This window comes from Canis lupus, chromosome 8 (genome assembly GCF_048164855.1).
Source record: "Canis lupus baileyi chromosome 8, mCanLup2.hap1, whole genome shotgun sequence".
In the NCBI taxonomy this organism is placed as follows: domain Eukaryota; kingdom Metazoa; phylum Chordata; class Mammalia; order Carnivora; family Canidae; genus Canis; species Canis lupus.
In genome coordinates this window covers 35500907-35517635 of record NC_132845.1, presented here as the reverse complement: position 1 = coordinate 35517635, position 16729 = coordinate 35500907, and the positions used below count along the sequence as shown (strand labels likewise).

The 16729-nt window shown below is 52.2% G+C and overlaps 1 long non-coding RNA gene across 1 annotated transcript in view; it reads right to left on the bottom strand.

The window, feature by feature from the left end:
- Window positions 1-13834: 13834 nt before the first annotated feature.
- Window positions 13835-16729, bottom strand: part of LOC140638131 (uncharacterized) — a 39020-nt gene continuing 36125 nt past the window's right edge. The window contains exon 4 of the long non-coding RNA XR_012035315.1: window positions 13835-14314. This is a non-coding gene — a long non-coding RNA (uncharacterized lncRNA). The remainder of the gene's footprint in view (window positions 14315-16729) is intronic.

The window sequence follows — 16729 nt, the reverse complement described above, 5'->3', positions numbered from 1 at the left end:
ACAGATCACCCAGGGGGGCTTTTTTGACACACAAGGCTCTGGGCAGGGGCATGGGGCCTCAGATGAATGAAAACTGAAGCAACGTAGGTTTTGCCTGGGAAGACAGGTGTACACTGGTAACTCCACAACGTGCCCTTCTCAGCACACGCCTGGCAGGGACCAGTGTTCTCTCCTGGGATCCCCAGAGTCTCACACAACTAGACATATTTGCAAGGTAACTTCCACAAATGACTTCTAAACAGCTGACTGTATCACAAGACTGAAAATGCATGCTAGATAGAGAGCTTGGCAATTTCCTGCCTCTGTTGTAGAGGAAGGGGTTAATTCTGAACACGAGGATCAGGTAAGGGACCCAGGGAGGAGGCGTGATCACAGCTAAGCCCTACCGGTTGGAGATGGAGAATGAATGGGAAGGACATCCTAGGCTGAAGGGACAGCACATACAAAGCCCTAGAGGCAGGAAAGAACATGACTTATCACAGCAAGTGTAAAATGGCCAGAGGGACTGGCACAGGGTACATGGAGGGAGAAGCAGAAGATGTGGGTGGCAAGGAACACAGGGCAAGGTCAAGAGGAATCATGAATACCACACTAAGATCTTTGTTCTGCAGATACAGGGTCCTCTGGGAAATATTGAGGACAGGAGTCACAGGGACTAAGCAGTGTTTGGGGAAGATTATACTGATGACTGTGACATACACTGATGTCCATGTGGCGAAAGCATTGCTAGGAGTGTCTTCTCTTTGGCCTTGGCCTCTTGAAGAGAGGAAGAAGCCAGAGAAAATCGGGGTGGGGGATGTGCAGAGAAGTCGCTTGGGAAGCCATTGTAATGTTGGGAGGCAGATGACAATGATACGAATCGGAATAGGGGCCCCGGTCATAAAAAAAAGGCAGAATTAGTGACCAACTGGATGGGAAAGTCAGACTCTTTTCCAGCCAGAGTGGAACACAAGAGAAGGTGCAGGCTCTCTGGGTCAGGGGAGGAAGATGAGGCACACGGTTCTGGGTTGTTCCCCTTCGGGCTCCTTGGGCTCCTTACGTAACATTAAGAAGAGAAGGACTCGTAGGAGATTCTCTCAGTGGATGCCTTAGCCTAGGAAGACACAGAGGAATCCATTTTGTTCAAAGCTCACACAAAATCGCTTTCTACTATGGCAACATCTCCCAGTCCCCTCCTAGTTTTAGCAGCTGCCACCTCCCTGCTTCCCACCCACCACCATAGCAACCCACGTGGCTTGACAAACAGGGACGCGTTGCCAAGAAGCAAGATGTCTGCAGGACCCACGGAGGCCCTGCCATCACTGTGGATGATGTCAGCCTCTATGATGTGACCCAGCCCACACCCTAGCCTCTTAGTTGCTCCTCTTCTCTATCTCTGACCACCTCCTGTCCTACTGTGTCATGGCCACCCACTCCCATAACCACTCCCCAGACTTAGTCACTACCCAGAACTCCCCCACCTCTGAAATTACTAACTCTGGCACCCTTCTATCCTCTCTGCTTATTCACTCAGTCATTAGCCTACACCTGTCTTCTGACTTTATCAGAAGCATCTGTTCACAGCCAACTCCCCCCCCATCTTCCTCCCTATCCTTCCCCTTTCTTCACCCTCCTCTTTGATGGCTTAGATTGTAGGGCTCAGGATTTCATTCATTCTTCCCCATAATGTAAATTCCCCTTTGTTGCACCACCTGGCAAAATCCCAACTGTGGATCAAGAGCTCTTCTTTTCCTCTGAGGTGTACCTACGTCGGAGGTGATTTGTACCCCGAAAAGACCACACCAGCAAGCTGACTGGATCCACATCACTGGTGGTCACCAAGCTTGACCGGGTCCTCGGTACTGCCTGCTATGTTTTCCCTAGTCAACATCTATTCAACTCCTTGTACAATCACCTTTTTAAACCTTATCCCCTGTCCTCAAACCTTCCACATATTTACCTCCATCTTTTAATTCTCAGAGGTTAATATCATGTCTCCCTTCAAAGACAAAAATGGGAACCATGAACCAGGGCATCTTTCAACATCCTGCCATTCAGTCTCTCAACCTGCCTGTACCCTCCATTTGCTTCCTGGTATAATGGGAGGTGTGTATCCTGTTTAATCTTGCCACTTATTTTTTGGATCTCAGCCCTTCCTTTCTGCCATCTCAGGATCTTGCCTGTCCCCTCTTCTTCCTCATCTTCAGTTTCTTCCTCTCTATTCATGTCTTCCCATCAACATTTGAACAAGATCAAGTGTCTGATAAATTAAGCCCTCCCTTGATCCTATCTCTTTCTCCAACGACTATCTTCTCCTTCATAGAAAAATATTTCAAATCTTCCCATATACTGCTCTCACCAAGGCCACCAATGACTTGTCTATTCATTCAGTGAATGCTTTTAGCCTTTGCGTATTTGATTTTTCTGCTCTGATCATTTCTACCATTCTTAGCTCAGTGACATTCTGCTTTTTTCCCTCCTTTTTTCTCCTGTACCAAAATCCTAAATGTTGGAGTTCATCGGACCCTGTCCTAGGCCTTATCTCCTCTATATATTGGTCCAAAGCACCTCTACATTTCCAATGATTCAAGTGCTTCCCTATGCTGGCAATTGTCAAGCATATACCTCTGTCTAGACCTCTCTCCTGAGACTTAGATCCATGCATGCAATGGCCTGTAGGGTTATCAGGTTTAGCAAATAAAAATATAGGATTCCCAGTTAAATTTGACTTTCAGCTAAACAATAAAAAAAAAAAATGCTTTAGTGTGAGTATGCCCCATGTAATATTTGGGACAGATTTATCCTAAAAAATTATTTGTTGTTTTTCTGAAATTCAAATTTGTTCCTTACTCTCTCTGGCAAGCCTGAATGACTTGGCATCTTTATCGAAGCCTCACAATCGAATCTCCCATGGGACAAACTCAACTATACACTGGTCATATAAATGAAAAAAGCAAAATTATCCCTGGCTCCACTGCTCTTCTTTAGCTCCTGAATCCTCCTAAATATCCCTGAAATCTGACAGCTATCCTCTCCAGTGACAGCTATCACCCTAAAGAGGCTGCCATCATCTTCTACCCATCAGTTTCCCCTCTGGCCCCTACAGTGTGATTGCCACATAGCAACCCAAAATATCTTATGCCTATTTTTATCATGATTTCATTGGTTTGAATTCTAAAATTTGAAATTCTTGGGGTGCCTTGGTGGCTCAGCTGGTTAAGGGTCTGCCTTCAGCTCAGGTCATGATCCTGGGGGGGGGCCTGGTTTGAGCCCCACTTCCATCTGGGTTCTCTGCTCCATGGGGGAGTCTGTTCCTTCCTCTCTCTCTGCTCGTCTCCTGCTCGTGCTCTCTCTAGCACTCTATCTCAAATAAATGAATAAAATCTTAAAAAAAAATAAAGTTTGAAATCCTTACCACTAGTGCCCCCATGCCCTGCATGTTGTGGCCTTTGCCCATCTCTCCTTCCTCTCTATGGGCACTTTCTCTACAGTCACTCTGAGCTTCTTTAAGTTCCTCAGAAGTCCTGAGCCCACTCTTGACTTGGGCCTTCCCTAAGCTCATCTCTCTGCCTGGAACACTCTTTTCTCCCTCTTTTCCTCTTCGCTCTCAGTAGTCCTTTAGGTCTCAGCCCCTGTCCTTTGCTTCCTGTCCTCAATCCTGTGCTTCTCTTTTGAGACTCTCGGCACTCTCTCCTCACCTGTTTATGCCTGGACCTTGTCTGTCTTCTCCATTGTGTCCCAAAGCCCTAACACAGTCCCTACCCCAGAGAAGGAGCTCAATTAATATTTCAGGGATGATTGTGAGAGTAATCCATCTCCCCTTTCAGCCTGGGAGGTCTCCTCTTATCTTCCTGTGAGCGCTCAGCACGGGGCACTCCCAGGACTGGAATGGTTTCCAGACGGATTTAGAGTTTACCTACCACTACATCTCCCAGTGGGACATCTCCATCCTCCAGGTCCAACATCAGTAACCCAGACTTAGCCAGAGGTGTCTCCCTTCTGCATGTCAATAGAGTAAAGCAGAAGGCAGAGTGGCCAGAGACATGGAAGAGCAGATAGCCTCCTGCAGGATGATGGCAGGCCTGGTGAATTGAGGCCAAGACCCAGACATCAGGGCAGCCTTGTCTCCAGGCCTGGCTCCTGAAATGTGGCCTCCAGCATGATGACCCAAGTGCCACAGAAGCCCCCCAATAACGGATGTGTGGAGCTTGGGGGTTGCGAGGGCTTCCAGTTGCACCCGCCAGTGGGCTTTTGCAATCGAGGGCCTGGAATCGAAGGAGGAATCGAGGCTATAGAGTCACTAATGAGCAAGTGACCATCAAAGCTGCATGAGTAGTGAGAATCCCCCAGGGAGACCATGGGGGTGTCTGTCCAAGGAGTGAGACAATGACTGAATTTGGGAGACATCTGGCTTAAGGGATTCAGCAAGAGGAATAAACTGCAGAAGAAGTAGAAGAGGAACCAGAGCTGTAGAAAGAGTATCACGAAGGCACACAGGTTGAGAGATAACATTTAAAGGAGATAACATTTAGAGAAGCAAAGACTGAGCAACAGTCAACTGCCCCAGAGAGGGTGAGCTCTGAGAAGCGGAGGCTGGGGTTGGAAAATGGGATGTCAGTAGTGCCCTTTGAAGAGAAAAATTAGCTTCTCTCTCTGGTTCCAGCCCCTTCTACCTTCACTCTGAATTCCCCATTGTGTCCCTTTCTTTCTTTCTTTTTTTATGATTTTATTTATTTATTCATGAGACACACACAGAGAGAGAGAGAGAGAGAGAGGCAGAGACACAGGCAGAGGGAGAAGCAGGCTCCATGCAGGGAGCCCGATGGGGGACTCGATTTCGGGACTCCAGGATCATGCTCTGGGCCGAAGGCAGGCACTAAACTGCTGAGCCACCCGGGCGTCCCTCCGTGTCCCTTTCTATAAGCGAGAGAACCATTTATGACTTGGGAAGTAGTCAGGAAGAGGGAGAGAGTCAGTCCCGGTCAGGAAGCTCACATCTTCTGTGTCTGGTCTCCAGGGCCTGTGACTGCTGAGAAGGTGGTGGGATGGTTGCCACCTTTCAGAGGCTAACTGTCTAGTGCAGGTGTCTAGGGCCGCTGCTCAGCTCTGCCCCTGCTCAGACCAGGGGGCTCCCGGACAGTCCTCTTTTCTTGACCAGGCTCCTGCAGGCTGCATCCTTTTCTGTGTTTCTTCTTGTCAGCGCCCACTCTTTTGCCTGGAGTTTGTCTTTTACCTCCCCCTTCTCAGAGTCCCAGAACCTGACTGCAGAAAAGGTCGTTGTCTCCCCGATTTTCCATTTCATTCTATCCCACAAGAGAAGCCTACAACATCCTCCTCTACCTACATCTACTTCGGGAGACAAGCAGCAAAACAAGCAATCAATCCAACTTGGGGTTCAGAGTTACGAAGTCTGACAACCGACAAAGCCATGAGGTCCTGGTGTTTGCTCCCAGTCCCTCCTGGGAGCCTCCCTGGACCTTGACCTCAAGGGCCTCCAGCACATGAGGAATGAGTGCTCGGACGTGGAGGACAGAAGGTGTGCTGGAGTAAGGAATGAGTTACTTGGGGCTCCTGCGTGGCCAACTCCCGACAGCTTTCTGCTCCAGCCTGACCCATTTTCTTAGGCCTCCGAACATTCTACGCCAGAAAGGGCCAATAGGCTTCCACTGGCCAGCTCTAACCAGTCAGTGATGGCAACACTGAGAAGGAGTGTGCATTCAGGGGCTGTAGGAAACAGTATGACCATCAGTTCACAATGTCTTCCGTGGACAAGGGATGGAAGAGAGGGGTGCCGTGGGCTGTGTATTTGCCTAACTTGACCTATGCTCTTTCAGCCTCTTGTCCTTGACTCAAGCAATTCCTCCTTCCTGGGAACCCCTCCTTTCTTCTTTCCTTGTCCAAATTCTTTTAGGACCTAGAGCCTTCAGGAAGCAGGGCTAACTTCCTGCCCTCAGAAGCCTCTTTCTCATCTGCACTGTTTAAAGATAATGACTGGGGGCACCTGGGTGGCTCAGTGGTTGAGCGTCTGCCTTTGACTCAGGTCGTGATCCCAGGTCCTAGGATGGAGTCCCGCAACTGGCTCCCTCAGGGAACCTGCTTCTACCTCTGCTTAGAGCTCTGCCTCTCTCTCTGTGTCTCTCATGAATAAATAAAATCTTTAATAAATAAAGGTAATGACTGTTGAGGGACATTTAGTTTGTTTTTAGTTTCTAGAGGGGTTGAATGGAGCTGCTGTAAGCAATAAATACATAAGTAAATAAATAAAACCCCCAAAAGTCATAACTCTTCTGCTCATTTGACACTAAACCTAGGCTGCCCTGTCAGGTGAAGTTCATTCTGGAAGGTTTACGTGTTCTCTCCCTGACGAGACTGTGAGCTTCTGGGGGGCAAGGCTCACTGTACCACTTTGTCTCTTGAGGAATAGAGAGGCTCAGAGAGTTTGCTGAGTGGAAAACCTTTTTCTACCCAGGAAAGACCAGAAAGATCCTGGCCCGGAACGGGGGTGAGGGAGGTGCTTGAGAGTTGGGTGCCTGAGCTGAAAACACAGAGGAGGGGGGCAGACCCCTGGGTTTAGTCAGAGGCCGTTCCCTAGAAGTCAGTTTCAGAATCAGGGCAGGATGTTTCTGGTGAGAGGTGGGGAAGTTCCAGCCCCTGGGAAAATGTGAAGGTTCAGAAGGGGAACCGAACAGTCTGCTGGGGAAGTCTCCCTAGAGAGCAATCCTAGTCCTTATTCTTTCTAGTACATGAGACCATTTGCACATGGCCAAGGTGCCCTCCTTTGTTTTTTTTTTTTTAATATTTTATTTTTTTATCCATGAGAGACACACAGAGAGGGACACAGGCAGAGGGAGACACAGGCAGAGGGAGAAGCAGGTTCCCCGTGGGGACCCCGGGATCAGGCCCTGAGCTCAACCGCCCTCCTGCCTGCACAGCATATTGCCCCAGACCGAGAGCACTGGCCGCCCCCACGCTGCTCATCTGCGTGTTGGTGAAGAGACTGAAGGTGTCGTGGTGCCCTGGGGGTGGCGGCCAGCAGGGTGAGCGCCCCGGGAGCTGCCAACCCAGGCCTGGAGCTGAGCTGTCGCCAGGGCCTCACAGAGTCGTGATTTATGGGAGGACAGTCTCTACCTCCCCCTGGGCCTGTTATGTAGGGGCGCAGTCTGTGGAGGGGGGCGGGGAGGAGTGGGAGCAGAAGGAAAGAATGGAAATCAAAGAGCAGATGCCTGATGTCCCGGCTCAGCGGGGACCCTCCCCCACGCTCCTGTGGCATTGGTCACCCACGGTGTGCTATGGAGCTGTTCTCACTGTGCTCTATGTGTGCCTGCCCGCTTGGCCTCCCCTCCTCTTTCCCAGGCCCCGGGAAGCAGACGCTGGCTTCTGTTCCACCGTTTGCCCCCCCTGCCGCAGCCCTGGGGGGCTCCTGGGAAGCCTGGAGACGTGGCCGAGCCACCGGCTGGCTGAGTGCGGAGTCGTGGGGGTTAATGAATCCTAGAAGGCGGGCTCCTAGAAGAATCCCAGCTGCCAGCTCCCCGAGGGCCCACCAAACTCTTGGTGGCACCCTGTGCCCGCTCAGGGCGCCCGGGATAGGGTCGTGCCTCTGCTATCTCTGTTGGGCCTCCCCCTCCAGCCTCTCGGGGATGTGTCGCTCGCCTCCAGGTCTGAGTGTGTCAGCTGGTTCTGTGAACTGGCTGCTGAATGAATTTGGCCACTCCCAGGTTTACAAGTCCCGTTGGCAAACATCTCCCGCCTTGCCTTCCTGCAAGGCCTGGGCCTCTGCTCCCTCCGGGGGAAGCCTGAGGCCTGGGCCTGTTGCTTCTCCAGGCCCTCACGCACCCCCGTCTCTCATTGAGCAGAATTTGCTGGGCCTGGGTTCTGGGTGTGGATGTGCCAGTCACCCGGGGAGCATCAGGAGAATCGCCGGGAGGGCGCCTGCCCTCCTGCAGCTCCAAGTCCACCAGGGCGACCAGAACCCGTTGCGAAACTCTGCAAGACATGCTTGCTTGCTTGATAAGCACCACATGTGTACAGAGAGCACTGGTCCCAGCCCAGCTGGGCTCTCCTGGGTGGGCTGGGGTCTGGGAGGGACCCACATGAAAAAAAATGAGAAGCAGCTTCTTCCAAGAGCATGGAGAGCCAACTACTTCGGCTACTCAGCAGCTGTGTGACTTTGGACAAGTCACCTAACTTCCCTGGATTCAGGTTCTTTCTTTCTTTCTTTTTTATTTTTTAAAGAGGTATTTATACAGGGCCGCCTGAGTGGTTCAGTGGTTGAACGTCTGCCGTTCGACCCAACGTCTGCCTTCGAGTCCCACGTCAGCTCCCTGTAGGGAGCCTGCTTCTCCCTCTGCCTGTGTCTCTGCCTCTCTCTCTGTCTGTCTCTCATGAATAAATAAATAAAATCTTTAAAAAAATAAAGGTGTATTTATTCATCTCAGAGAGAGTGAGCAAGAGGCTGAGGGGAGGGGCAGAGGGAGAGAAAGAATCCCCAAGCAGAATCCCCTTGAGCACAGAACCCAAAATCGTGACCAGGGCCAAAATCAAGAGCCGGGTGCTTAACCCACTGAGCTACCAGGTGCCCCTAGATTTGGATTCTTATCCTCACACCAAGGTTCCCTGACCTAGGAGCTGATCGTACCTGGCACAGAGCTGTGGGCCAGCTGCTAGACAGAGAGAAGTTCTTGGAGTCCTCACTGAGGTGGAGGCACAGGTCCAACAGGGATGGACGTGGGGCACGTGAACCTAAGTCAACTTCCCACGATCAGTAGGTGCAAAGGGCCACAGCTGAGAGGCCAGGGGCACTAGCACCACATCCTCCAGTCTGGACACCAGGTGTCCCAGGCCGGAGCTTCACCTCCCCCTGTGTCCCTACCCCAGAACCACAGCTGGGGTGGGCAAGGACAGAGGGAGCCTAAGCTGAGCAGGAGGTGGGCGGCTGCAGGAGCCATATGGGCCCCAAGCAGTACAACAAAGATGAGCTGTTCCCCCCAGCCCGGGGTTGTTTATTTGCAAGCAACAGTGTTTGCACCAGCCAGTGTTCTCTTGCCGCCCAGGCCAACAGAGGCAGTCTGTGTGCTTGCCCAACCCCCTCACCCAGGCTCCGTCTCTGGCCTCCACCGGGGCCTACTCATGTGCAAATCCTCTGGCTCTTTGTAGCAGCTCTCCACACATGGAATCTGAGCAACAGGCTGGTTGGTGGCAATTTAGGAGGCAGTTTAGAAAGGCAGAATTTGGGGATAGCCAGGATGGCCAACAGCATGGGAAGCAGGCCCAGTGTGTGTCCTGTCACATCCCAGATGCCCGACTCTAGCCCCCCTCAACATGCCCTCACCCCTATCCCAAATCCAGGGCCCTGATGTGTCAGTGCTGGGAATCTAGGGCTCAGAGCACCTCCAAACTGGACTCCTGCAGTCCTGAAACCCTGAACCCAGATCAAACCTCTCTGAAGTTTTGGCAAGGTTGGGGGAAGCCTCTGTGAAGTGTCCCTCTGGGAGGTCAGACAACCCCTTTTTAGTGATTCTGTCCTTTGAGATCAGCACTTTTTATGCAGGGTGTCATTGAGCAGGCCACTGCCCTTGGGAAAGGTAGAGCACCTCAGCCCCAACACCCAAAGAGGGAAGTGTTTTCTTCTCCACCAGGAGAAACTGGGTAGGGTCCAGGGGCCTGGGCAGAGAGGAAACACCCAGGGAACGGGGGAAAACAGGTGGAGGAAGTGAAGGCTCAGCAGCAAGGCCAATAGAAATATTGAGGCTCCCCTTTGCTGAGAGGGAGCCCTGGAGAACAGGTTCCTGGCTTTGGAGCAGAGGCTTTGGGGTGAGACAGGTTGAGGACACATCTGAGGGCATCTAGGGGATAGAGGTCACCACATGCAGCCCCAGGACCACCTCCTAAGGAGAGAAGTACTCTTTCTCGCTCACATCCCAAAACTGTGTCAGTGCAGCACCCTCTTTCCCATTCCCAAGGCTTAGGTCATCCCTGCAAGCTTGCCCCCTTCCCAGGACGGTCTGGGAGGCTCCAGAGAGGGTGTGGCCTTGGTAAGAAAGCCAAATTGACCCAGAACTGCTCCTCAGCAGATTTGTAGGCCCAGTCAGGAAGGAGGTGTAGTGGGGGCCAAAGAATGGGTGCTGGACGTGACCAAGACCTTGGACCTCGAGACTCTTGAAGTCGGGCAGCTGAGGGTACAATCAGGGACCCCAGCTGTGTGGGTGACAGGTTCAGGGACCCCTCTGAACCTCTCTTGACCTCTCTGAACTTCAGTTTCATTCAACTGGGGATAATCCCTATGAGAAAGCAGGGTGTGTGTGTGTGTGTGTGTGTGCGTGTGTGAAAGTGCCTACCACAGAATAAGTGTTTATACATGTTTAAAGCCTCCCTTGTGACTCAGGCAGGCGGCAGGGTTTTATGTCTGACTCCTCAGCACGGCTCCAGTAAGGAACCCAGACACAGAATCCATCAGGAGCTCCTAGCCTGGGCTCGCGGCTGGGTCGGCTCTTGGCCGCCTGCACTGGACGGGCCGAGTTCTGCACCGCTCTGGGGGGAGAAGCACCCCTGTGTCTTCTGTGGAGTCACCCTCTAAAGGAGGACCAGGGCATCACTGGGCTGAGGTGGCAATGCTCTGACCCCTGCGGTGGTACAGGGCTGGCTTGTGGATTTCCACCGTCTCAATGCACCCCCCACACACACACATACACATGCACGCACACACACACACACACACACACACACACATGCTGCTGCCATATCTGAGTGAAATCGGGGTCAGATCTGTGAGCCCACATAATTTGCCTCTAAACTGTGAATCCAGTGCTCTAGAAGGGCAAACGAAATCCTGAGGGTGAGAAAGCCACCCCCCAGCACGGGCACAGGAACTATGGTGAGGGGGGTTTCAGAGCCGACTCTGTTCATCGGAACTCCAGATTTTGATCGCAGCAGCTGCTGAGCCTCCCTGCCTTCTCTTCCACCTGTTGCCTCCCTGACTCAGCCCACCTGTCTGCCCAAGGCCTCTGAGGAAGTCCCCAAACATCCTAGTCCTGGCCACCCCCTACTTAATTTCAGATACCCAAATAAGGAGTTTTGAAGTGCATCCAAAAGAAGTCTCCATCACTTAAAGAATAACAGGCCTAGGGAGCTCTGTAGCTTGGAGGCAGATTGGTGTAGTGGAAAAGGGGGTGGAGTACAAAGCCAAAGTCAAGCAAGATGAGGGAGCTATTGTCCTGAGTCCTGGTGACAACATTTGCATATCTGCCTCCTGGATCTGACCACCCAAGGCATCCAGGCTTTGGCACTTGCATGCTGAGTAACCATGATCAGTTTGTTGCTCCCTCTGGCATGAGGCGACTAGTTTCTACCTCCTGGGGTTGTAAGGATGGAATGGGATCAGGGTGCAAAGTGGGTGACACAGGTCCCGGCCCAGTGTATGTGGTCAGTAGCTATGACAACACACATGATCTCAGTAAATGGCAACTCCATTCTTCCAGGATCTCAGTCCAAAAATGGTGCAAAGGAAATAATCAACAAAACTAAATGGCAGCCTACAGAATGGGAGAAGATATTTGCAAATGACACATTGGATAAAGGGTTGGTATCCAAAATCTATGAAGAACTTATCAAACTCAACCCCCAAAAAGCAAACCCAGTTAAGAAGGGCATGAAGGCATGAAGACATGAAGAGACATCTTCCAAAGAAGACACCCAGATAGATGGCCAACAGACACATGAAAAGATGCTCAACATCCTCAGCATCAGGGAAATACAACTCAAAACCACAATGAAATGCCATCTCACACCTGTCGGGATGGCTTCAATGAACAACACAAGAAACAACAGGTGCTGGCAAGGATTCAAGAAAGGGGAACCCTCTTGCACTGTGGATGGGGGTGCAAACAGGTGCAGTCACTCTGGAAAATAGTATGGAGTTTCCTCAAAAAGTTAAAAATAGAGCTAACCTATGACCCAGCAATTGTACTACTGAATATTTACCTAAAGGATACAAAAATACAGATTTAAAGGGGTACGTGCAATGCACCCCGATGTTTATAGCAGCATTATCAACAATAGCCAAACTATGGAGAGAGCCCAAGTGTCTGTCAGCTGATGAATATAAAGAAGATGAGGGGAGTGGAATATTACTTAGCCATCAAAAAGAATGAAATCTTGCCATTTACAATAACATGGATGGAGCTAGAGGGTATTACGCTAAGTGAAAGAACTCAGTCAGAGAAAGGCAAATACCATATGACCTCACTGATATGTGGAATTTAAGAAAGAAAAGAGATGAACATATGGGAAAGAGGAAAAAAGAAAAAAGAAGAGGGGGAAACAAGCCATAAGAGACTCCTAATGACGTAGAACAAAGTGAGGGTTGCTGGAGGGAGGGTGGGGGGATGGGGTAGCCGGGTGACAGGCATTAAGGAGGGCACTTGTGATGAGCACTGAGTGCTGTATGTAAGTGATGAATCACTGAACTCTATTCCTGAAATGAGTAATGCACTACCTATTAACTATCTAAATTTTAAACAATAAAAAAAAAGATAAACACACACAAACTGTGGAGTCAGCCCTCACTCCTTTATCTTGCACATCCCCCATGAAAACTACCAGCAAGTTCTTTGGTCTCTCCCTGCAGCCAACATCCCGCCTCTCCTTACCACCTCGGCAGTCCTGCCTCAGCACAGTAGCCAGAGGGACCGAGCCCTCCACGGCCGAGGCCGCTGCTGACCGGCTCACCCTCGCCGCCCCCCTGCTGAGCTGCACCACCGAGCCGGGCACCGCAGGGTGCGCAGGCAGGCAGCTGGGTCCCCCGCCCTCTGAGGCCCCCCTGGAGCACTGAGCCCCCGGAAACCCCCCGGGCACCTCACGCCTTCTAGCACACCCCATGACATGACCCACAGGCACACGAGGGCAGAGATCTTCGTTTTGGCGTCCCAGGCACCTAGAACTCAATAAATACGTGTCATGTGAGTGATGGGATCCCAAAGCAACCCTGGGAGGTGGTAAAGGCAACCAATTTCTTTTAATGACAGAAAGCCCTGGGTTGTTTTTTTTGTTTGTTTGTTTGTTTGTTTTTTTTAATATATAGTGAACTTCTGATCTTTCCCAGGTGCCTGGGGTCAGGGTGGGGGTCGCTGCCCTGTCTCCCCAGCCCCCTCCCCTCTTTGATTCTCTCGCCCTGGGATGCTGCCCCTTTCACCCTTCTGGCACACGCACAGATGCGAAGCCATTCCTTTGGCTCCCCTCTGCACAGCTAGAGCCAAATGGAACTTTCCTGAGTTTTTCCTACTTCCTGCTATGGGAGAAAATTAGGGAAATAAACACAGAAAACACTAGAAATATAAAAACGTCCTGGTTGACAAAGTGCAGGATTCTGGTTCAGTCTTCAGAGCCTGTAGGTTCTATCTGGTTTCCAGTACCTTCTGAGACGTCTGCAGTTTTGCTCCCGGTGCCTGGCCTGGATCCCCTGCTTCCTGGGTGCCAAGCTTCCCTCACTTTACCTGCTTTCCTCCTCCTCCCGCCCGCCCCTGGAGCTAGAAACTGAACCCCAAGACCTCCCAGCCATGACCTAGAGAAGGCCACTTTTCGGGGATGGTTTCTTCTGTAGAATGGGAAGAGTAATGCTGTGGCCTCTGAATCCTGTTAAAATATCGGTGTGATGGGCATCGGGAACTTTCAAACTTTACGCCAACCTAAAAGAATTGGGACGGTGTGCAGAGTCAGGTCCTGCCCCAGAGCCAGAATGACAAAGAACCTGAAGTAGGGGGCAGCAGGGGCTGTTGACACAGCTGGGATCTGCAAAGGTCACCCTTGCCACATCAGGTCACCCTTGGGGAGGGGGGAAGTTGTGATCTGATTACAGACAAAGAGGGTTTTAATGTTTTTATTCAATTTCCAGTTAGTTAACGTACAGTATATGTTCAACTAAACAAAGACCGTTTGGTCTCCTGACTAACGGGTTGTAGATGAGGCTGAGAGTGAGGAGCTGGGCCACCAGCGGACAGGGCTCTGGGAGCGTCTTGTCCTGCTTGGTGTAGTGGAGCGGCTGCTCAGCGTTGGGCTACAGCAGCCATCGGCGGCGGGACCCTGGCCCCCATTGGGGGACGCTGTCTGGGGGAGTCACAGACACCCATTAAGTGAGTACACGAGTACTTATTAACCACCGAGGCAAGAGCCTGGAGGGGAGGCACAGGGTACCACAAAAGTGCGTAATAGATTCCGGGACGATCGGGTGGGGGTGTCAGGAAGGCTTCCCTGAAGGGCTGTTTGATCTGAGAACCAGTTGTGATGCTGTTTTGGAATGTTGGTGAGGTCCGGAGCCCACGGCCGAGAAAGAGTCTTGAGACGCCTTTGGTGAAAAAAAAAAAAGGTGATTTTATTAAAGGTCGGGGGTCAGGACCGTAGGCAGAAAAAGCTGCTGCCCTGGGCTTGCGAGGAGGAACGGCCGGCGAGTTGGAGGAGGTGAGGAGGACGCGCGGGGCTGGAGCGACTGGGATGCGCTGAGACCGGGGCTGGGGGCTGCGGAGCCAGGCCGGGCTGTGCGGGGCGAGCTGGGGTTGCTTTTCCTTCTAGGAAGGCGTCAGGGGCCCGTCGGGAGCTTCCGGGAAGGGGGCGCGCTCCTGTGCAGTCCTCGTCCCGGGTTGCGGGTCCCAGAGAAGCTCCCCTTTGTTGCCTCTCGCTAGTGCCTGTTTCCCGGGTCACTGGTGGCGGGCGGGTGGCGCTGGGTCGGGGCCGCGGTGGGGCCCTCGCTCGGTAGGCGCCCCCCGCAGCGCCCGCCCTTCGTGAGGTCACCGGGCCCCGGCGCTCCGAGCGGCGTCTGTAACCGCCGGGGGCAGCCATCCGCTCCTCCTTCCCCTTGGCGGAGGCGGCCGCGGGGGCCCGGGGGGGGGGGGGGCCCACGACCCCCGGGCTGGGAGGCAGCGCTGCACCCCCGCCCGCCTTCCGCTCCTTCGTCCGTCATCTGCGAGACGCTGCTCAGCGGCCTGCAGCCCCCGGAGCCGGGCGGCGCGCGTGTTCCTGCGGCCGCGGGAAGCCGGGCAGCGCGGCCCGACGCCGTCGGCAGGGCCCGGGCAGCGGCTGAGACCTGGCGGCGCTGCGGCCACAGCCCTCCTGCGCGCCCCGCGCCCCGCGCCCCGCGCACGCGAACGGGGGGTGGGGGCCGGGACAGCGGGGCAGGGCCCATGACCTCACCGCAATGGTGTCCTACAGCCCCGCCAGCAGGAGGAGAAAACAAACACCGAAAAGTCCCCCAGCGCTCCCAGATGTCTGCTCAGGAAGACGCAGGGCTCCAGGCCACGGGCAGCCTGCCCGGCTCAGGAGGCCTGAACAGAATTCAAAATTCCAAAGATTGCTCAACATTCCTTTGACCCCAGGAGTTGGGGTTTGGCAGGAGGTGCTGGAAGCTGGGGACTCAGCGCCTGTGAGCCTGCCATATGGCTCAGGACTGCCAGGGAAGAGCCCCTCCCGCCTGCAGGGGGGGGACTGGGGGGCGGGGGAGGGGGGTTGCTAGAGAGACCCCTGCGCTCCCGCCCTCGGGCTGAGAGAAGAGTGAGCTCTGGTGGGGCTAGAAGGAGGAACGGGAAACCTGCGCACTGGGCCCAGGTTCTCCCGCTCTGGTGCAAAGACCTGTTTTTTCAGCTCTCAGGTGCCACGGGGCTAACCCACTAGGGTCAACTTTCTATGCCCACTAGGAAGATGAGCTCCCTCTCTCCAGCTCTCTGAGAACCTTGGTCCAAATGTCCCCTCTTCCGGGCAGCCTGTTCCCTGCCTGGATTGGGAGCACTTATCACCTTGTGGCTCACATTAGAGTTGTCTCTCTGTCTGCTCTTCTTTACTAAGGACGAAAGGTTCTAGAAGGCAGGAGCCTTCTGGGTCCATGTCGATATAATTCTGCAGGACTCAGCTGGCACAAAGCTGTGGATGCCAAGATGTTCCCTGCAGCTTCACTTACAATAGCAGAAAATGGAGAGTTATCTAAACGTTTAAGACTTAGGGGTTTGATTTAATACTTTAGAGCGTACCTATACAAATGCAGTAAAATCCTACCCAAATGTGATACGTGTGGGGATGGAAATTAAATTGTATTAAGTGTGGAGTTGCATTTTGGAAAACAATAATGGGGGGAGGAGTCTATATTATCACAAAAGACACAATATGAAGATGTTGAAAATTATACTACACTCAGCACTCTGTCCACTGAAGTGAGAAAAGCCCCAAAGGACCCTGAGGCTATCACTTCCTAACCTCACCCACCTCATCCTCAGAAGGGAAGGGCAGCGGGTGGCCAGTTTGAGAATGAGGCCTGGGAGAAAGGAAGCCTACTGATTACATCCAATTTTGCATACTCACTGAATTTGACATGTATTTTTAATGAAATACTTTATATGAATGTGTGTTTCATATCCTTTCTTATTTAGCATTATATCTTAAGCAACAATCCATCTGCTTATTTTCAAACTGGTCATTATTGTAAATGTCCCTGTTTTTTTTTTAAAGTCTTATCTTTAACTTCCCCCTTATCCATGGGGTGCAATTGCTAGGTCAAAAGGTATACACATTGGGGTGCCAGGGTGGCTCCGTCAGTTAAGCATCTGACTTGATTTAGGCTCAGGTCATGATCTCGGAGTCATGAGATCGAGCCCCGAGTTGAGCTCTGAGCTCTGTACAGAGTTTGCTTGAGATTCTCTCTTTCCCTCTCCCTCTGCTGCTCGCTCTCTCTCTCAAATAAATAAATACTTTTTTTAAAAAGGGTATAAATATTTTA